The sequence below is a fragment of the Euprymna scolopes genome, chromosome 12, assembly GCF_053919585.1.
Source record: "Euprymna scolopes isolate OS-2025 chromosome 12, ASM5391958v1, whole genome shotgun sequence".
Classification (NCBI taxonomy): Eukaryota; Metazoa; Mollusca; class Cephalopoda; order Sepiida; family Sepiolidae; genus Euprymna; species Euprymna scolopes.
The window spans coordinates 116,730,902-116,756,022 of NC_136493.1; positions in this window are offsets into that span (position 1 = coordinate 116,730,902).

Here is a 25,121-nt window from a genome sequence, read left to right on the forward strand (position 1 = left end):
GTTTTCTTCCTCTTGTCTATTTGCCTTTCTGGTACCTAAGGTACTTAAGCTTTTATGCATTTTTATTCTCATAACATTTATATGCAAGTTGACATGTCGCAGAATGGATCTTGTAATCCTAAATTTACTTATTAATAGTTTTTTTTAAATTTTTCTATTTTATGATTTAATTCATTAAAAAAAAAAAAAAAATCACATATTATTTTACCTTTTTTTACTGGGGAAGTGGTATTATCCGTTGGAGAGCCATGTATTAAACAGCTGTCCTGTTTTTAAATCTCCGAAACAGCTTCATTGTAAGCAGCTAATGATCCCCGTTTTCTATTTACAAAATTTTAGTTCAGTTTTTCTCTTTTCATCCTTATGTAGTTAAATGCTGTTTTAAAATTGAATACTTTTGCGAAATCGGCTTATGCAAATACTAAATCTATTTCTATTTAACAATTTTAGTAAAGGCGTTTTTCTTTTTTCTTTCTTTTTTTTCGTCCTTATATAAATGAATTCTCTTTGGTCATTATAAAGATTTTAAAAGTCGGATTATGTAGGTGTTAAGTCTGCGATATGTTAAAGTTAATATATTTTTTCCATCTGGGAATTTAAACTGCATTCTTCATTTTATTTTTACAATTTTCTAATTCCAAGCTTCTTTAGACGATATATATATATATATATATATATATATATATATATATATATATATATATATATATATACATATAGTTTGTGTGTGTACCGAATATTAGGATAAATACGCATAAATGTAGTAATAACAATTACATAAAAACAAAGAATAAATAACGGAAAATATTTGAAATTAAAAATAAACAAGAAATAAAAAAATACGAAAATAAGGATTAAAGGAAGAATTTGTTTGCACGGTATCCAAAATGCCCAACCTGTAACAACGTAGGGATGGACTTCCATTTCCCAAAAAAGACACACCGGGTTTAACATGTTACAAAATTATCTTCTTGTTGGTAACATCGAATGGAAATCACCTCTGAGGAGTTGGTGAGAAAGGAGATTTTATGAAGCTTAAAATCATAAAATTACCATCCCATTAAGGCAACGACTGTAATGAAGAGATCCAGGGTGAAATAAACAAGAGTTATAAAAAACAAAAAATGTAAGTCTTTGAACTTCAACAAAGTGTTATACTATATATATATATATATATATATATATATATATATATATATATATATATATATATATATATATATATATACCCATACACATTCATCACCACGGACACACACACATGCACACACAAACACACAGAAAACAAAACATATAAACTTGAAATAGTTTAGGCTTACAATTGTTTGCATACACAAACCTACATTCATAAATTAAGCAACGGTATTTTTCACTATTTAGATGTGTATGGGCTTGGCTAAGAGACTGAAGAAATCCGGATGAAGATTCGTCTATTTTGGTTTTAATTCTACCTTACAATACCCAATTCATATTATTTGTTACTTTTTGAAATCGCTTCTACAATACAATCTAGAATAATCACTAGTTTGGACACTATAATAAACGATAGAAAATCTACAAAATTTCAGATATCAAACTTTATCTCATTTTACGTTAACGTAACGACGGGGATCTGCTAGTTATAGATATACAAAAGATTTAACAATTTGATATAAAGGTAAGAGTGTTCACTAATCGGGGGCGTGGCTTCAACGCGGTGGAGTCATGAGAATAACTCAATATATATATATATACATATATATATGTATATATATATATATATATATGTATATATATATATATCCTTCAGGCTCCCATTGTTAAACACTGATCACTACAGTGGAAAATTAACTGGCAAGTGAATTAATCTTGCGAATGGAGTAATGCACCTCTACAATTAGGTGTATCAGATAATTAAATAAGAACCTTCGGGTTGCTCTGGACTGTAGACACCTAATTTGCTGTAGAATAATTAACTTCACTTTTTTCGACGATAATTCGTTTCACGAATAATATAGTTTGTATCGTAAAAAATGTAGATAAGTATATAAGAAAGTAATAATTATTCACTCATTATGCGCATATATATACACTTATGTATATATATACACACACACACACACACACATATATATATACGCCAAATTTGTTTTTACATAAGCCGTAATATATGTATGAATACACACACACACATATATACGTGCATATATATGTACACACACGTGTGAGTTCCTTCCTCATAGGTTCAATAACGGCTGAGCATATCTTTTGCAAATTCCACACAAAGGTAATTTATATGTCTGGCAATGTTCTTAGTCATGTTTTTACAGAAATGAATCCTATAAGTATAGAAAATGAAAAAAAAACACTTTATTTCTACCTTATAGATAAAAAAGAGGCATTCTTACGGGGGACTATTTTAGTTTACACCAGTCAAGCGGAATAATAAAATCCAAGCAATCATTTTCAAAAAGCGAAAAAAATCCAATCTTAAAAAATAGTCCTTCTCTTTTGTAGATAGAAATATAGAATTTTTACAATGGAATATTTTACTTTTCACCGGCAAAGGGGAAACATAAAATTTCAGCAAGTCATTTTCTCTTTAAAAAACAAATGTATTGTTATGTGAAGATATAGCTGAGAACTATAGCATTCGAATACAGATCGAATGATCTCCTGTGTGAGCTTGGGTATACCTCACTATATTGTATTGATTTTTCGTATTTATAATAATAAAAGTATACCATTTAAATTTCCGCAAATCATTTTTTCTTTAACATATTTTAAAACAAAAGATTATATAAAGTCGATTTTCCAGGGCATTCATCTTCAAGCCTAAACATTCACTGACGTCCTACCATGAACACACCATGATAGAGTTTGATGAGCGCCGTTATCATTATGATCATTGATTATTTTATATTTAATTTTTTTGCGAATTTGTTCAAGCAAATTATCACTTGTAATAGATAATAATTAATAGAGGATAGCTGCTAGAATGATATACACGCAATCTGCATAAATTGAACTATAATGTTTAAGCGTATATTATATCCCGACTACGCCGGGCATCCAGCTTATATACATACCTATGTATATATAACTACTTAATTTACTCACATAAAATTAATATACGAAAGTATAAATTTATGCGTAGACTTAAAGTATTTACTTAAACGTGCTCAATACGTAGGTAGAGCTAGTTAGTGAGTTATAAAATATATATATGGCGATTAAGGTACACTGAATATTCCGCGTTTCATCCACTCTAGGGCTCTTTAGGCTTATACGCATAAGCTTGAAGAGTCCTAGTGTGGATGAAAAGCGGAATATTCAGTGTAGCTTAATCGTCACATATATTTTATAACTCACTATATATATATATATATATATATATATATATATATATATATGTATATATATGTATATATGCGTATATATGTATATATATATATGTATATATATGTATATGTATTTACATATATGTATATGCGTATGTATATATTTATATATTTATGTGTGTATACATATATATATGTATATATATATATATATATATATATATATGCTATCATATATACTCATATATGAATGTGCGTAATGCCTTGTGCTGCATGACAAAGGTCACATACGAAATGTGGGTAGAAACAATATGTCTTGTCGAAGAAATATGAACATTCTCAATGATCAATATTTTAGCAAACAAAATGTTCAATCTAGAAATATCTGCAACGGAAAAAAAACAACATCGTAGGCTCTGTGGATGCTGACCTCGAAAGCACATGATTGATGAACGATGAGGAAGAAGTGCAGCTCGAAGAAAAATAGTACCTTGAATGCAGAGGATAAAAAAATCATCATTGAAGAAGATAGAGAATCGAGTTATCGTTGAAAGAAAAGTGGATTAAGAGGAATATAGAAAAAATAACTAAGTACACATACACAATTACAATTGACTGACACAGAAGTCAGATTTTAATGTCAAATACATACATACATACACACACACACATATATATATATATTTATACTAGCTTGAAGACTCGTATATATATATATATATATATATATATATATATATATATATATATGAGCAAACAGTTAATAAAATATGTTAAAAAACACTTTGAAATGAGTTAAAAACATATTTAATCTGAAAAGGAAACACTAGATGAATGGATAGTCTTTAATCCGCGGAGCTTCGAAGAAATAGTTTCCTTTTCATCAGAGGGTAGGAATTAGCAAAATGCGGGATCTGATTTTGCATGTAAAAGTATTTGATGAAACAACAAGTAAGTCAAAGATCTTACTTGAAAACAAAAAAAAGTGAAGCAGAGGGAATATAGTGAAGAAAAGGGTGATTACACATGAATGGATAGTCTGGTGGAAAATAAAAAAATCCAATATATATATATATATATATATATATATATATATATATATATATATTTAGACAAATATTATTGAATAACACGGAATTATTCTGTTTTACAATTTTCTTTTTTTATCTTCTCCAATCTCCGGATAGTTCTTTTTGTGTTTTTCTCGAAATTGTATAAGGTGGATACATAATCGCGAGCGCTTTCGACAGAAGTACTTCTATCATCCTCAGGCATATTGTAGAAATAAATGTAGGGATTGTTTTTTAATTTACTTATATATATATATTTCTTTTTTCCTAGTCACGTGGTAATTTGTTACAAGTTAAATGGGCGATTTTTTTTTTACATATATTAAACACATTTATATATACAAGTTTGTAAGACAATGAATGTTTCTTAATCGCTTATTTTAAATAATAAGTAGACTCATAGACTTGATGTTTCTTTGGAGAATTGTTCGAGTAGTGTTAGCTTTATACGTATTATGATAAATGAGATGTAAATTGATATGCCGGGTTTAATAGGAAAACAGACAAACCTATATAAGTTATTATTTTAGACGTTGAAAAAGTATACGTAGAAGTGTTAGTAGCAGTGAAAAAGGTGGTTGATTTCAACGTTGGAGGGATATGTTTAGCAATGAATTTGTGAAGTTAATTGTGATGTTGATGTTGCTGTCTTGAATATAGTCTTAGGACTCAGTTTAGCTTACGTATGCTATTCGATTTGTGTAGGCTTGGAAGAAGTGAATTATGTTAAGAAGTCGTCTAGTGACAATAGATGCATACATAATATCTGAATGACGGGTGATTGACAGTTACAATTTCGGTAACTAGGGTGTAAAATGTTATTAATGTTTAGTCGGACATTTCTTATTTTATTGTTTGTATTTATTATAGTCTGAGCTAAGTTTGGTATTGTAGAGAAAGAAGCTTTGATATATTTTTTAAAATACAATGCTATATGTGTGCAGGTGTCTTAAGGTGCGTTCGACAATAAAAAACATATTTTGAGATATCAGTTGTTATTTTTGTAAGGGGAGGGTTTAACCATTTACTTTACATTTTTCTAAACCTTTACAGTATTAGTTGTTTGTCATATTCAGTAGTATGTGGTTGTTTTCGTTTTTTGGTTTATTAATATTAGAGGTAATCGTATTCCCTAATCTTTATTTAGTTTAAATTAACTTCGAAGATGGCATAATTAGAAGATAGTTAAGATATTCTATTTGATACAATGGTGATGACCTTAATAACAGATCTGTGTTAGAGAATGTATAGACATACGAAAATGAAAAATGAAGTTTGTAAATTTATTTCATTGTCTATATTTATAGCACGCCCAACATCCTAGAGAACTCCTCCAATTCTAATGATGGTTTTATTGAACTGTTTAATTCGAGATGTAGTTACTTGCATGTCCTACCTATCTTTAAAATAAGATCTAATATTTTCAGGAGGAGTAATCTAACTAAATCGGTGAGTGCTGCTGACGCACTCATACGTTGAAGTTCTCATTGATGTTTCTTTATATTCCGAATGGATGAAGGTTATTCTGTTAAGATGAGTTAATTTTATTTTAAATTAAGTGTAATCGAAGTTTGTTTTTGCTAGAATAGGTGCAATATTTATTAGGGTCTGGGATATGGATTGATAACAGTTGTTTATGTCAAATTTTATGACGTTCAAGCTGGAATTACTATTTTATCCGATAGAATATCGCGGAAAACTTACACATATTTATCTACTTCTAATTTTAATATTTTTGCAACTCGATAATGCTTCAACACATTGATATATTTATATTATAAATTCCATATATCCATCCCTTGCACACTTTCAATTATCTATCTACTATATAAGATATTTTGATATTTACTTTCATATGACACATATCTGTGAGAATGGCTATCATAACTGTTGATATAGGCAATACCAATATAAAAAAGTTTTTCAAATAAGCTTATACACACACTATATATATATATATATATATATATGTATATATATATGTATATATATATATATATATATATATATATATATATATGCGTGCGTGTGTGCGTGCGTGTATGTGCGTGTATGTGCGTGCGTGCATGCGAGAATCGCTGTTTGTTTGTAAACAAAGACAAACTGCTTGAGAACAATAAAAGTGGTGGACGAAGGTTAGTTTAAAATGGACATTTTTTAGGTGATTACGAGTTGTGATAGAACGAAACAGTAGTGCATTGGGATGACTACAAATATATATATATATATATCAGCATATATATATATATATATATATATATATATATATATATGCTGATTGGATTAATATATGAGTTTCTTTTTAATTTCACACGAAAATTCGACATGTGACTTAAAGTGTTATTTTGTAGGTTTTGTATCGGAATGTGCAGGATAGGTATCAAAAATCAATAATGAATCAAGTTCGTTTAAAAAGGAAGTCCTATTTTGACCAAAGTCACCGACTTTATAAAAAAATAAATAACATCAAAAGTGCATTTAAGAAGTTTTATTCTCAATCAGAAAGTGCCAGCACATAAAATTAACTGTACATTGTTTTATAAGACAAAGGCGTGTTAGAAATTACTGCATTTTCAAAACACAATTAACACATTTCTCTTGATTTTTGTACGGCTAACTTTATTTTAATTGATTATGAAAAGAAAATTGATAAAATTAACAGTTACTCTTTTATAAAGCAGAGGCGCTTTCGAAATGAATATTTCTGTTTATATATATATATATATATATATATATATAGTAATTTATAAAATATACATGGCGATTAAGCTACACTGAATATTCTGCGTTTCATCCAACTATAGGATTCGTCAGGCTTATGCGCGAATTCTGTGGTTGCTTCTTGTTTTTATATATGTTGAGGATTTCTAGTTGGCAAATCAGCTTTCTAGTATCCACCGCGCCCCTTCCTATCAGCCAATGGGCATGCATTTTATCAAACAAAGGATCTGTTTTAGAACTAGGTTAGTGGTTTTAGGTAGACGTTCTCCTTTTTTTATACATATAAATATACCTATGTGTACACACATACATGCACATATGTATATACATATATATATATATATATATATATATATATACATATATGTGTGTGATCGTTTATGTATATTCATGTTTATTTAATTTATTTATTTGTTTGTCTTCTATTGTTATTGTTAGTTTTAAAGCTATTTTGTATCGCTATCCTAGAGTAAGTTTTATTTTGTGAACACAATTGTTTGCTATTTCCCGCCTACAGTTTAATAGATTTCGAGGTTCTTTAAAGTACAGGATAGAAAATTTTTCATGGAGGCATAATTTACATGGGTCGTCTAAATGTCTGCATGTGGTAGCTTGTCTCATTATTTTCCATTCAACTACCGGCGAATGTCCGCTTTCTTTGAGTTCCCAGTATTTATTCGCTAGTGTTGTTTTTATACGGTGTTTTTTATTTTTGAATGTGCTTTTGTGGTCATAGTATCGGGTTTTGAAATCTAAGGAAGTCATGCCTATGTAATATTTCTTATGTGTGTGTGTGTGTGTGTGTGTGTGTGTGTGTGTGACTACAAATACATCCCCCCTTTGCGTAGAGCACTGGTTAAGTAATCTCACCCGCTAATTAATTAACTAAAGAATGCGAGGCTCGCTGATTTTTGTAAACCATGCGATTTGAGCAATATAAACGTAGTGGACGATGTTTGTTTAAAACATATTTGTGGAGGTTATTTACGAGCGCCGCTCCCGTGGGTCGATGGGTAGAATTGACGATTGTCAACGCGACTTTTGTAGGTACAATACTCGGATTGGGCGAGGTGTTAGTCTAGCCGAACTGATGAGTTGTGATACAACGAAACAGGACTGTATGTGGATGATTGCAAATATATTTTTAGACCCCCCCTTTTTGGGGGTAGAGCATCGTCGTAAGTAATCCCACCCGCTACTTAATTGGCTGAAAAATGCGAGGCTCGCGGTTTGTTTGTAAACAAAGCGGTTGGAGCACTATAAAAGTAATGGACGAATGTTTGTGTAGATGGGTAAAACTGCAGACTGCTAACGCGATGATCCTAAGTTCAATCCTCGGCTTACGACAGGTGCTAGTCTAGCCGGACTGATGAGTTGTGATAAAATGAAACGAGACTGTATGTGAATAACTACAAATATGATATACTATACTATATATATATATATATATATATATATATATATATATATATACACACACACACACACATATATATATATATATATATATATATATATATATATATATATACTAGCAGAAGTACCCGTAGTTGACTGGGTTCAAAAACAGTCTACAGAAAATGTGTGTATACATATATATAATATATATATATATATATATTATACATATATATGCATATGCATGGCTATATATGTATAGATGTATACATATATGTTGATAATAACTTATTAACAACTTTTTCGGTTGGAATCAAATGCACTAAATAAGAAAGTAGCATCATTATTAATAGACCTTCGATGGGAATGTATATACTTTACTACTTAATTGCAGAAAAAGTATTTCTCGTTTTATTAGCTTTAGCTCCTGGTGTTACAATGTGGTGTTTTATATTGGTATAACTCCGTTTTCATTTCTAGAAAAAAATACGAAAAGAGTGTAGAAATTATTTATACATAGATCGTATTGCATAAATAACATGAGAAGATTAAGCAACGTCAATTTGGTATCCGTTGGTATTGGTCAAGTAGAAAACCCGCACATGTCAGCGAATCAATTCATTTCGATTTCTATGAATACTTTTTTTTTCTGTTATCACTTCATTGACTACAATTATTTGTTCTGATTTCGATTTGTGAAGCTTTAAAGTTTAGTTGATTGTTCCGATGTTCAGTTCAAAAGAACCTTAATTCCCCTTCTAGAAAATAAAGATTGGCAATCGATAGACACACCCTTTCAACCGCAGACACCCTGTCATTATTACAACCAATAATTATGCAAATTATATCAGTGCTATTACAACCAATAATAACAACACAACCATAACAACAACAAAAGAAGGTAGATTATAAACACGGCGAGATATAAATCGATAACTCTTACTCTTTCATTTTGTACCACAGCGCGGACTTGCGTATGGCAGCTGTATACGAACGATCTAGACCGGTAAGAAGTGGGGTCAAGGCATAGCAAGGAAAAGGATTATAGAGAGAAGAGCGTGTGCGCAGACCGTGGATAAGGAACACGTTCATAAGAACAGAGATAGGTATGTGAGCCGAGAGCGAAACTTTTACAAAACACAAGACTTTATTTTATAATGTATCCGAAAATATATGTCGCTGTTTCAATGGAAAAACGCAATTTGTAGTTTTTTTTTCTCTTCCTTTCTAATGTTCTTTGCGACGGAGCCTACAACCTGTTAGGTTCCTACATGTTAATACGTGTATAAACACGTGTAACGATACGAATCGTGTGGAAAATATAGTATCGTAACCTGAATTCTTAAACCCTAAAAAAGATTTGAACAGAAGAATAAAGTATGGAATGGGACATGCGACACGATTGATTAATTAAACATTATAAATATATTACATAAGCATGTATTAAAAAAAAAAACAATTAATCACGTAAGCAACATCCGCAAATAAATTTATTTGAATATTAATTGTAATCTCTTCTCTATATAATTAAAATGAACTCATTTTTTCCCGCGGATTTTGACCTTAATAGGATTAAAAATCAAGATATTTCATGCAAATATAATATGCACAAACGGCAGAACAATATCTGAGGTGTGTTATAGGCTTATTATTTCTCAAATTCCTCGATAATCTTAGATTTCTATACTTTTTCTGCTGAGAAGTCACGGCCAAAATCGGTTAAGATCAATGGAAGTGGTAACATATTTTCTCTCTAATAAATTCCTCCTCCCCCTGCCACCACTTAACACCGTTTGGGGATCGTTCACAAGGAACAGTTGAGAAGAGAACACCGGTTTGGCTTCGTAGTTCTTTCATGTGAAGTTATTTAAAATCACTAAACTAAGCTGCAGTGCTCTGTGGCGTAGTGGTTAGCGTTCTGGACAATTCACATTATATTTTCACGTTCGCTCCGACCTACCGTAGTCGTTTTTTTTGTTTTTTTTTTCCTAAACAACTGGAATGGACTTTTCTTGGTGGCCGAACTGTTAACGTTGCAGATGTTTTTTTTTTCACACTTTATTTTCCTACTTTTACTCATGACTCCGGGTTTGATCCTTCCTACTTACCTACCATACCATTTTTTAAAACTCCCCCCACCCGTCCCGGAAACAAACACTCGGGCAACGCCGGGTACCCCCGCTAGTATTCAAATAAATTTATTTGCGGATGTTGCTTTTTTTTAAATACATGGTAATGTAATATATTCTAATTATATCGAATTGTCTTTATCATAATAAAAACACTAAAATATAATACCACTAATACTACCATTGCTACCAGTATTATTACTTCAGCTAATAGGGCACCTACTATTACAAGGTTAAGTTATACCTCTATTTATTATAATGCTATCAGAGTTGCATTTCGTTTCATAATGGTGGTCTAATAGTAAACAACAAAATTTGACGAACCTGAGTGTTCTACTTTCGAATCCGGTAATTCAGCCAAAATCACAGCCTTCTCATCGTTCCACTCGTAAGTAGCCTATATCTTTCTAGAAAAACAATTTTGAGGAGAAAACTATCCAGAAAAACAATGTCAACAATAGGATCTTTAGAATCACAGAATATGATGATGAGGGTTTATTTGCATTATCAATATATATCGATTACATTTCTATCTTAAGATGTATGAATAGTTGTGCCCGATCATCAAATTCCTGTTAATCGATTTCTCTCTGAAATCGATCAATTCCCAATTAAATGAAAGACTCGCTCTCAATAAATTTTTGAAAATAAAAATATAACACATGTAGTTCCCTTTCGTTGTTTTAATAAACTAGAACAATGGCATCGGCATGCACATTTATATTGGAAAATGTGACGGTGTGCAATTATATCTCCCAAAGCAACGAACAACAAAACAGACACAACTGTGTGGAAAATTTGATATATTTCTTAGGAATGGAAATCTTTAGTTTTCGTAATTATTCGCTTGCTTGGTATTAAAAATAGCATAGAAGCCGACTTTCTCTCGAGGCATTAGTCGAAAAGTGCGTTCTACCATCGACATTGTGGAATGTTGGAAATCGAAAAAATTACAATGCGATGTGAAAATTCGTTCGCGTTTATAGATTTCTGAATAGTTTTCCCACTCCAAACAGGGCATATTACTATTTTTTATCGTGTCTAACAAATGGTTATAGGAAGATGTACAGTAAGATAGGTGTTCACCTCACAGTTAGACTTTTGTATGTTAGTACAGCCAGGAAAGCAGGAATCCGGTGATAATACAAAGTTAAACAGTCTTGAGGAAAGAAAAAACAAGTAAAGAGTGCATGATACCTTATGAGTGCACAGTGAACGAGGCATAAAACCTGACTCAGTTCAGCATTTGACCCCCCCCCCCCATTTAACCCCCAAAAGTCCCCAGGGGACATCAAATCCTGGTGAAAATGAACAAACGGCGCAGTTTTAGGCCTTAACAAATGTAAACTTGAGTTCTACACCATGTAAAACAAAGAAATGACTAACTCCATCATTTGCCCCCCCCCATTAAGCCCCAAAATTCCTCAAAGCCTTAACATATTTAAATTTGAGTTCAACACTAGACAAAACTGCTAAATAGACATACACAGAAAATTTTCGACAAACATGATAAAAAAGTCCCCAAAATAGAGTGTTTTATTAGCGCTAAAAGAGCCGCTAGCGCACACCCTAGAGTTATCGCGAAGTATAGACAAACAGAATTATATAGAAATCAGTTCATTACAACTTTTAAGAAAGTTTTATAAAAATCCAAGACATCATTTTATCTTAATAAACACAAAAGTGTCAATTTTAGCTATTTTATACTGAAAGGCACCTCTAGTGGGGGGGGAGCAACCGGAGTTTTCCAGGAAAATCCGTTCTGTTACATTTTTACTTATATCATTTTTAATGTTTGTGCAAAATTAAAAAAAAAAAAAAAATCCAGGCCGTAGTTATTGACAAAAGTGCAGATAGACAAACGGACGAGGGTGAATTTACAGGTCCATCTCCCTTTTATTGGGAGGATCAAAACTATTAAAATAGATTCATTTCTAGAATCTACAGTAACATTGCTGTTATTTTACTGCTTGTCGTGTATATTAGAAATGTGTACGTCTGAGAAACTCAAGTGTTATATGTTCATCATAAAAAAAATCACTTTAATGTACTTGTAAATCAGGAACAGAGGATCAACATTTCGCGGACGCGACTGAAGTTCATTATTGTTCTATAGTGCATAGCCTCTTAGAATTGAAACTCGTTTTTTTTTTTGGATGGCGTTTAAAAGGGAGAAACTAGTGATTGATGCACTAGTCCAGATCTGGCCACAATACTCTATGAAATAGCGAATTATGTTTTTGTAGAGATATAGAATACGCAAAAGTTTGAGTAATTTTGTAGCACAGTAAAGACATGCCAGTAAATATCTTCAATATATATCTTTTCAATTATGTTGCGTGTGAATGATGAACTGAGATGTTGAACTATTAGTTCACAAGTAGAGTGCGGCTTGGTAAAATAAAAATTCAGTACGCAAAGTGAAGACGCTAAAAATCCACTTGGTTAGCCTAAATATGTAATACAAGTCAGTAAACATAAAACGAAATGCAAAATCATATGGAAATAATTGATTTCCAAATTATTTTTGTTTGAACACATCTTGTGGTATCATGAAACAATAAAAATGTAACTTTTATTTTTTACATTTCTAAATTTGGTTAAAACATGTGTTATCACGACAAAAATTAATGAGATTTTTTTTATTATTTACATTTCTATAAATAATGTCGTTTTGAAACAATATATTTATGTTTTCCACAAATTTTATGACACATTTTTTTCATGAATAATATATGATTTTTTTATTACCCTTTCTAGTCTTATCAAAAACTAGTTACGGTTCACTAATTCAATTAAGCGACGATACTTTGTTTTTTAATACATTATTTATGACAAAATTATATAACTAAATTTGTGAAAATCTTTAATTATTTTCCATACAAATAAAATTTCAAATACTTAGAAAATTATTTTTAGATATGTAAACAACAAAATTTTAAATACCATTTTTTAAAAATAAAATTCGTTCATTTTAAATATTAAAACAAATATTTATAAAAATGTTCGTTTTTCGTTTAGTACTTAGTGATTCTATTCCATATTTAGGTAACCCGAGTCCACTACTGGCGTCTTAACATTGCGTATTGAATTTTTGGATGTATCCGTAGGGTGTTATTATTAGTGATTTAGTGAATAGTCGAACCAAGAAGAAACGCAAACATATGACACAGAAAGATAAAGTTTCTATGTAACTAATTTGATCGCCAGTAATATATAAAACAAAAAACAACTTGGTGGGTGTATGTGTTCGGTCTTTATATGTGTGTGATTTTCTGCATTAACTCGGGAATAGTTGAAATGATTTTCTATAAAAAATCCCACAATATTACTTGATGTGTCAGGCAGTGTTCTTATGTAGACGTTCTATTGAATAACCTCTGATAGGTATTGAACATCTATAATTTAAAAATATCCGATTAAAGAATGCAACCCGGTTTTTACTAAAGCTAACCCAACCTTACATCACAAATATATTTTGAAAGTTTAATAATCGGACGAGCAGACAGCCCAGCCCATCAAATCAATATAAGATTTTCAATGAGGCAGAGGCGCATGCAAAAGGACTGATTCCTTTAGAGTGCAATTGAACTATGATTTTCGTACGATTATCTTTATGAAATGTATTATCTAAAATAATTTCCTCACTCCCTTTCCTTTACTCAAGGAGACCAATGAGCATTCTAAAAAAACACCAGTTTTCTTATGACTCGCCCTGTATATTTGCATGTGGAGTGATAATGTACAGTGAACATATTAATCTGGTATCAATTCAAATCTTATTTAGGAATTAGTGTTTAATGCAAAAATCAACATAAAATCAACCATGCTAAGCTATCACTTTTACACAAAGTATTATATTTAAGTGAACAATTATAACTTTTGTTCGTTTAAAAGTCAAATTACTATCATTAATATTATCAATAAAACCATTGATGATATTTTTCTGCAGAAATAAATATTATTATTAGAAGCAGTGGTAATAGTAGCAACAGCAGTAATAGTAGTATTGATTATATTACTACTACTACTACTACTACTACTACTACTACTACTACCATTACCATTGTTATTAATAAAACATGGGCTAATTTGATAGGGTAGACATATTAAAATAAGATACTCTTTTAAGACCATGTTATACAAATGTGAAGCCAGTTGTCCTATCACTAGATAAGGACGTACAACGAACCTCGATGCATAGGCGTTTGGATATATCAGATACTTGCAGTTGTGATATTAATATTATTCCGATTATTAATATTTACATTAATATTATCAATAGTATTATTAGTCATGGTAAGAGTGGTGAATCTGATAAAATATTTGCAAATCACACTCTTATGCAGTCAATTATTTTAAATGCCACAATTTAGGTGTTTTAATTTTGCCGGAATTTTCATAATCTTGGATCACCATAATCCTTGTATAATTGGTCACGATTACATTTTTTTCCTTAATTCAGGACTACAGAATAACGCATTTTATTGAATTATTGTTTAGTTATATGATGAAGTTATGAGGGCTTGTAGGTTATGTGTTCAATGCACTGTTAGTAATTAATAGGCCTTAATAAGTATTAGTCACCACAAAGTAACACTTTCTGTAGAGGTTTTCTCGGGGACTACTGGACCTATTCGGCAGAAAATTTTGTATGGACTTCTCTCAGGCTCAGTTACAACGAACTGAGTATTATCGTATCCGATCGATGTCGAGTCATTTTATAAAATTTCCTCCATCTATAATTACCTTAATCGCTTAATGGAGGGGTGAACCAGATTATATTTATCTTATATTATTTACAATTTTTATTCTTATTAATTTGATTCCTTTTTGTTCCATGAACATTTTCATTTTACTTTGAACTTATTATCAGTTAAATTCCCACATTTGTCCGGAAAATAGTTTCCTGCTATTCTTGATAATAATCTGATGCATATTATTATAAACTGTGATCATGAATTATAGAGAAAATTACGAGCTATGTTTTGATTCCCGAGTCGGTTATATTACTGATTTCTTTTCCTGTGCTTTAAAAATCTGTAAACATCTAGTCATAACGTAGTAGTAATTAACTGATTTAGATATTCTCAGGTTAATTAAAAAAGAAACAGGTAACGTGTACATTTTGCTGTGAACATAAATATACAGTCTGATCGAAAATCAATAAATAGCTATGATTTGGCAGTGGAAAATACATTTTAAGCCAAAATAAAAAATAAAAACTGAAAAATCGTTTTTGGCATCACAAAATAGGAAACAGATTTACCTATGTCTATACAGAAACTGATACCCCCAAGGTCCGATAACTTCGATTCTTTATTTCAAGGCTAGAACAGCACCCCCCGCGCACACACACAAACACACAGACCCCCCCACATATATATATGTGTGCGCGGGAGTGTATGTGTATGCGTGTTTATATATATATATATATATATATATATATATATATATATAAACAAATGATTAATAAAACCTCTTAAAACATCTTGAAAAAGAGTTAAAACATATTTAATTTTAAAAAAGGAAGAACAAGATAAGTGGATAGTCCTGAAGCTGCGGAGTTTCGAAGAAATACTCTTCTTCTCATCAGAGGGAAGGAATTAGCAAATTGCAGGATCGAATTTTGCATGTAAAAGTATTTAATGAAACCACAAGTAAGTCACAGACCTTACTTGGTTAAAAAAAAAGGGTGAGGTAAGGGGAATAGGAGGTAAAAGAAAAAATGATGAAAAGATTTCACATGAATGGATAGTCCGGTGAAGGGTAAAAAATCCAAGAATGGTAAAATCCAAACACGGTCGAATTAAAAACCTCCAATTAAACAGGTAAGTTCCAAATGGTTCAAAATGATCCAAGAGGCAGAATTCCGTGGAAATACATACACACACACACACACATATATATATATATATATATATATATATATATATATATATATATATATATATATATATATATACACACACATAAGAGAAGATATATATTGATAGTCGAAAACGAAAAAATATATACCGGTGTATATAGATTCATTGATTAATTTGAAATATAGGAATGCGATAGAGCGTGTAAGGGTTAGGCCACTCTTTCCTGTCAATATTTTCCTGTCAATATATTGCTTCATATTTCAGCCTTACAACAAATCCATATTTTCTGCTTTTACTTGAATATATCCAAACTGTACTAAACCTGTACGATTATTCCGTTACCATATTGCACCATCTTAACCCTATTCAACCCTTTTTCAACTTTTACCTGGAAATTTTATTTTTTCATATTTTATATTTTTACTTTATTCTTTATTTTTATGTTCACACCCATTTATTTATTTCTTTACATCCTTTATGTGTTTAAATTATGTATATCGCCACATGTCACGATTATTAGGTCCTAGAATATTAAGTAGTTAAGTAATTAATTAATGAACCCCCATAACATATAGAATAAACCGCAATCGTTCAATCCTACTAAAGTAACGGTCTTGCATATTTAAGTAATATAATTATCTAATGAACCCTTCAGTAACTCTCTCTACCCCTCTAATATGCACAATTTGTACAGCATCCTCTAATATACACATACTACTAGACGTTGGATCCTGATCTTGTTACCTTGTACATTGCTTTTCCTTTCTGATGAGAAGAATTAGGCTTCGAAATGCCGAGCAAAAAAGAAGTAACATAACTCTTACACACTGTATTTTATTTCCTGGTTTAAATTGGTCAATAAATACGTGTACACGAGTATTTATTTTCTATAAACAATATATTTTCCCCTTGTATCTTGTTTCCACTTGCATGTTGAGCTTTATATTATATCCAAAATTCAATATTTAATAAATCCTTATATACTAATTTATTCCCTCACATGTATGTATATATATATATATATATATATATATATATATATATATATATATATATATATATATATATACACGATATATATAACATCATAGCTGCATAATGATAATATGTATATATATATATCATAGATACATATATAATAATAATAATAATAATAATAATAATAATAATAATAATTATAATAATAATAATAATAATAATAATGCATATATATACACATATATCATATATATAAATATATATATATATATATATATATATATATATATATATATATATATATATGTATGTATACACACATGCGTGCGAGGAGCTGTACAAATATATTAAGTAGCCATCTTTTTAAGAATAGACTAAAAACGGTTGTGCTTTAAAGGTAAAGTCTGGGCTAGGTTTACAGTGTACTACTTATGAAACTTTAGGTATCGATTGCTAGTTAAATTAATGTAACAAACTTCGATTCGTTATGTTCATAAGTTTTGTAGTCATGGAGTTAATTTAAGGAAAAATGGATATATCACCTTTTGACTTTGAATTCTACAGCTGTATGACGTCATCGCTCATACAAATGAAAAACGAAAAGCGGATTATAATAGAAGAGATAGAGATAGATAAATAAAAAAAAGGCATATAAATAAATAGGGTGAGAGATAGGTTAAGAGTGTAAGAAATAATATGCCAATTAGAGGGGTGTACAAGAAGCCCCCCTTATTACTGCTAAGTCACTGTAGATATCGACATTCCTTGCCGTATATCATAAACCAAGATTCGTAAAACAAGCCGAAAGCTTTTTCATTAAGAGATTAGACCAATATGTTGCAGATTACATTAAATATTTACCAAATACTAAATTAATCCTTTCTCATAAAAATATAATGAATAAATATAGAAAACAAATTCATATTGCACATTGAAATTTATTGCATTTCCGTAATGGATTATAATCCAGGAAACATTTCCATTTGGATTACACAAAATAAAGTCAACATCATTTTGTTTTTAAGTTATTTTTAATTTTATGCTGTTCGTTTTTTTTTCCTCTCAGTTTTAACGAATATTTAATATGCCTCCGTTGCTAATGAATTCTGCAGTTAACCCCAAACAGAAAAAAAAAACATTTTTGTAAAGTCGACGTTTTCAACTTGTAAATTTTGACTTAGTCTCATTTATTCCAATTCGTCAGCATTTATTCACAATATCCTGACTATAATACTGATGTAAAATGCAAAACTCTCATCTATAGGGGGGAGGGAAACTTACTTTGAAATACTTATGGGCTTAATCTTCACGCCGGACCTGAAATGAATGACGTACATCTGACCTGTTGCCAAAGCCTTTGGGAAAAAATGGTTTCATTATTCTACCGCGTGCAATGCAATACTCTACAAGATCCAGGCACGTTCTTATATAAAGTAATGTTGATCCATCCAAGGAGGAGCTTCTTATACTACAAATTCTTGCCGTGACAAACGTCTTCGAAACATGTTAGATGAAATCTTCTCCCTACTGCATTTTTTCCAAATAAGAGACGCTGTATAGCTCTTTCTATCTATCGTTATTTTCATTGCGGATGCTCAACTAAGCTACAGTATATGATATCCTCTACAAAACATACAATAAGTTTCCCTACTCTCTATACGTTTTTAAAACCAAACGGGAATTTCATGAGCTAAGTTTATTTCTTAGAGCTGTCCAGCTTTGAAACAATATTCTATGGCTTCTTCCCAGCAAACTATAACATTGTCCTGTTCAGGTCTTATATAAATAATTCTTGTTTAGGCGTTTATTTAATATTTTAGCCCTTACCCCACCTTCTTCTATTATTGATCACCACGGGTATTTTTCACCATACATTCCCTACCTGAATTAACTGATCCTTACGTAAATTCTGGGTTTTTATCCTTATTGTTCATACTGGTAAAATAACATTAGTACTATTCTTACTGCTTTCCAACTTGTTTATCTTCGTATTCAGATTTGAGCTTGCTTTCCAAATGAGTGAGAGAGAATAATAACACTGAATATCTTACAATAATAATTCTCCTCTTTGATTATTCTATCTTTTTTTATTGTGTGTTACTTAATGTTACCCCCTGAGAAATAAAAAAAGGCGATGATTGTCGTATTAAAATTCAAGTTTGGTTTCAAATAAAAGAGAAGTAACTCTGTGTATGCTGTATTAAAATATGTTTACTTAGATTATTTATAATATGATAAGTCGTTTGTCAGTTTGTCATTCAAATATATCTCCTTTTGAAATTCACATTTCTGTTCTTTTCACGAAAGGTGGCCATTTAAAAATATCGTGAGCAACTAGGTCGGGTTAAAGACATGTTACTACAAGAACACCTCAACGTATGGATCGTCATTAAATGTGTTGTATGTTCGACACGACTTCCTTGTGTGTGTCAAAATTTTTATTTTTGTGCCATATCAAATTATTTATTTGTTTATTTTTAAGGCGGAATGATTAGTTGATTTAACGAATTTTTAAAGATTAACATCAAGTTTACATCAAAGTATAATATTTGCTTGGGATCAGAAAGTAATTTTCTCGGACTTTACTTAATCCTTATGAAATCATTTTTCGTTGTTCTTCATATGGCCATGTGTGTGTGTATGTCTCGCAAAAACTTTCGATAGAGGCGACGGATTTTCACGAGCTTGATATCGTTTTAAGGCCCGACCCCTCGAACGACAAATATCGAAAAGTATGCTAAACACATTCATTACTTCACCCTCAATTAGGCAGTTTTGTACAGGAAGGGGTCGTTTTTTTGTGTCGCCATTTTTGGAAGACATCGTATCGTTTGTATTGACTTTGCTTAATCTCAACGTTCCGAACTTCCGGTCGGACGATGGAGACATCGGCAATGACGTCACGTTATTTTTTCTCCTTCGCGTTACGGGATCGAGCCTTCCTTCCTTCCACCACTGTTTTTCTATCTTCACTCAAATTGCCTGCTGTTGTTTCGCACCCCCACCTGCTAATAATAATTCACTTTTTTAACCCACCTCCTTAGATTCCTAATGCGACCCAGGCAATGCCGGGAAACTCCACAACTTAACCACTTTTTTTAAACATGTCTTTACCGCCCCCCACCGTTCCTTACTACACCTGCACACACCCGGGCAACGCCGGGTACCCCCGCTAGTCTTACGATAAAGGATGAGTCAACACGATAATAGACGTTACATTTTGATGTTAGTATTGCAATGTTAGTGTAACGCACCTTGATAGCTAATCAAATCCTTATATTTCAATCTCCATTTGAAACACTTATTTTGCCGAAAGTTTAATAATATCGTATTATTTTCCATTTCTCGTGGAAGTTCTTTTTTTGTAAAATAATACGACATAACGTAAAAAGTCATAATGATTTTAAACCGAATCGCGACAACAAAGAGGAATAACAATGACCGTATTATTATGCTTCTGGCAATAAAAACATAATGTTCCATTGTCGGTCCAATACTAAAGACATCTAACACTGCATACTATTAATAGTTTCTAGTTTATATTATTGTCATATTATATTTCGCATTTATTTTTATGTTTCAATTTAGTACCTTCCCCTAATTATGATAATGTGGCGGACGTGATTGTCTACGTTTTCGCATTAACACATTCATATGTTTATCATAAAAAAACAAACATTATATTTTAATCATTTGACAAACATTAAACAGCGTAAAATAATATTTCTTTGTATAACTTATATATTAATATGTCTCTCTCTCTCTCTCTATATATATATATATATATATACACATATATTCCTCTATATATTTGTTTATTGTGTATATTGATATTCATAAGGAAACCCATGTTTTCTATTCATTTAAAAAGAAAATACAGTATTATTAAATATGGACCAACAATCGCATTCCTCTGCAAAAGATCTAGCTAATTTGCATATTCTTTTAAACATTCATTTTAATTAATTCCCTATTAGATTTTTTCGCTTTTCTTATGAAATGATCAGCTTTAGTTAACTATAACGTGTAATTAACTGACCCATTAAATTATCGCCCTATTAGCCTCCTCCCACTTTTCGCCAAAATATTTGAGACCTTAATTAACCATGCTCTAGTCCAGCACCTTACAGATGCTAAACTTCTGACCGACCATCAATATGGATTTAGACAAGCCCGTTCCACGGCAGACATCCTCACTGTAATCTCTGAACGCATATACCATTCACTGGACAAAGCGGGAGAGGGCAGAGCGGTAGCTCTAGATATATCTAAGGCTTTTGACAGGGTATGGCATGAGGGTCTCCTCAGGAAGATTAGATCTTACGGTATCACTGGTAGAATACTTAACATAATTAAATCCTTCTTAGATAAGAGAAAAATCCAGGTTGTCCTCGACGGTCGTACGTCTAAACAATATAATATAAATGCGGGAGTGCCCCAGGGATCTATCCTTGGTCCTCTGCTGTTCCTGATATTCATAAATGACCTCCCCGACAAGATTGCCTCTGAGATGGGTATATATGCTGATGACACCACACTCTATAGCAGGCACGACAGGAAAACAAATGAACATATATCTAAAGTAATGGCAGAAACACTAGAGGATGACCTCAAATCAGTAGTGGAATGGGGACAAAAATGGATGGTAACGTTCAATGCCACCAAGACAAAACTGGTTTCATTCAATAATTACAAGAAACCTTCTCTACCACCTATAGCAATGGCCAACAACTCTTTAGCTGAGAGTACGTCTTTCAAGCTCCTTGGCCTAACGTTCACAGGAAACATGAGCTGGAACAATTACATCGAGGGCATTGCCAGGGCCGCTGCGAGGAAGGTGGGCTCTCTCTACCGTGCTAGAAAACTTCTAACACCCGAAAGTATCCTGTACCTCTATAAGGCCACTATTCGCCCATGTATGGAGTATTGCTGTCATATTTGGGCCGGTGCATCGGCTACTAGTCTCTCGCTCCTTGACAGGGTTCAAAAGAGAGTCGCAAATCTGATAGGCCCTAAACTGGCATCAAAACTTCAGCCTCTGTCCCATCGTCGAAACGTTGCATCCCTCTGCCTGTTCTACAAGTATTATAATGGTGAATACTCTGAAGAACTGCAAGCACTTGTGCCCCCACGACGTGAACACCCTCGACAGACCCGACAAGCTACAAAATCCCACCCCACACTGTAGAGATCCGTAGATGTAAAAGATCTTTCTACTCCAGTAGTTTCTTCCCCAGAACTGCTAGACTTTGGAATTCCATTCCAGGTCACTGCTTCCCCAACTGTACTGACATGCATAAGTTCAAGTGCAACGTGAACCAACATCTCGCTGCCCTAATCCCTACATAGTACCCCAGTAGATGTTTCCCCTGATAGTAGCCCCCTACATTAAAGTGGCAATGTGCCTTGTTTGGGGTGAAAATGTAATAAAAAAAATTTAAAAAAATGCAGATATTCTACACGATTTATACTTGCGTTATATTTGCGTTTAAAGGTTACAGTAAAAATAAACCTCTTTCTTTAGATATTTATTTATGTTATATATATATATATATATATATATATATATATATATATATATATATATATATATATATTCATTCGTTTCTAAGAAAATGCCGACAAACACATTCTACAGTTTTTTTGACTGCATACATGCAACATAATATATAGGATAAACTAAGCTATGCGAAACTTTATGTTTGTGTTTTAGCCGGGAACATCAGTGAAAAACTGTGACATTTTAAGAAATGGAATTTGCCAGGTGAATGTCGAACGCCGGCTTTACGAATATGCATGCGTAACGTATAGCTATTTGTCCATTGAAAAAAAATTAGGTTTGAAGCCAACATTTCTATAGAGGTTAGTCATTAACGTCAAAAGAAAAAGTAAATCGTAAGCTGAACATTTTGATTTCGATTTTCGATGGTGGCGCATAAGTCATTTATTTTTTTTATTTTTAAATCATTACAATATATTGGGTCCAATATAATATAAAGAAATATACGAACACTGCATGAATCAAAATATCATATTTAAGTGTATTTATGGTCGGGAAATGCTGAGCGGTCTGTAGTATATATATATATATATATATATATATATATATATATATATATATATATACATATATATATATATATACACACACACACACACACATATATATATGTATATATATATATATATATATATATATAAATATATATATATATATAATAAATATAATTTTTAAAAATATAATTATCTACTGATGCGTGTTCAGTCATCTACATCAAAATGGCTGAAACTAGCGAGATTCTAAATCGGGACCCCACGTAAGGAGCCTAAACACTAACCGCTCTGCAGAAATAAAAACAAATAACATCTAATTACATCGCGGGATGGAGGAGTGGTAAGAGTTTGGGCTCCTTACTGTTGGGTCCCGAATTCGAGTATCGCCAGATTCAGTAATTCGGATGAGTCGTAGACGACGAAACACATGTCAGTGGGTAATTATAGTTAAAAAAAAAAAAAAAAAAATATATATATATATATATATATATATATTTTACCTAAATTACCTAAATGCGAGTTGGGAATAATTTTCCCTTTAACCAATTTGGTACCCCCATATGGGGGGCGGCATATATATATATATATATATATATATATATATATATATATATATTATATATATATATATATGCCGCCCCCCATATATATATATATATATATATATATATATATATATATATATATATATATATATATATATATATGCCGCCCCCCATATGGGGGTACCAAATTGGTTAAAGGGAAAATTATTCCCAACTCGCATTTAGTTCAAAACGTATCGTAAAAACAAAAACAAAACACACACACACGCGCGCACACACACATGCACACACACGTACACCCATATATATATATATATATATATATATATATATATATATATTGTTATAAATATTAATAATTATAAATTATGAATCAGTTTCACTTAAAGGTACGGTCGTTTCGGAAACCATATTCATTGTCAACCGTGAAAAAATGAATACCGTTTCCGAAACGATCGTACAGTCAAGTTGATTTTGTATGAAACTGATTCATAATTTATCATGATTAATTTATATAATCAATATCAATATAGATTTAGGGGAAATATACCTATTGAGTTTATTATATATCAACAGTATTATGAGCAAGATTATTTTTAAATATTGACACATTAAAATAAATTTTGCTCTTTAGACTCAAGGTCTAATTCCCTCTATACTATATATATATATATATATATATATATATATATATATATATATATATATATATATATATATATATATTGTTGGAAATACCAATCTCGTAGTTCTCTTTCTAGCTCTAGGTAAAATACAGTTAATAACTATATACCCTGACCTGTATTAAACGGTTTTCCTTATTAGCAATGACAATGATTGATTTTCCTTGTTCTAAGCGATTTTATATACGTGCACAATTTATCTTAAACAAGTATATGTATGCGGGTGTTAACAGACAACGGCGTCTCTTATTTGAAATTTGCTTATATATCCTGCAACAGCGAAAAGAAGAGAGAACATTTTTAAAAAATAATAATAAAAGAATAGAATTTTGATTTAGCCTTTCTGGAATTTT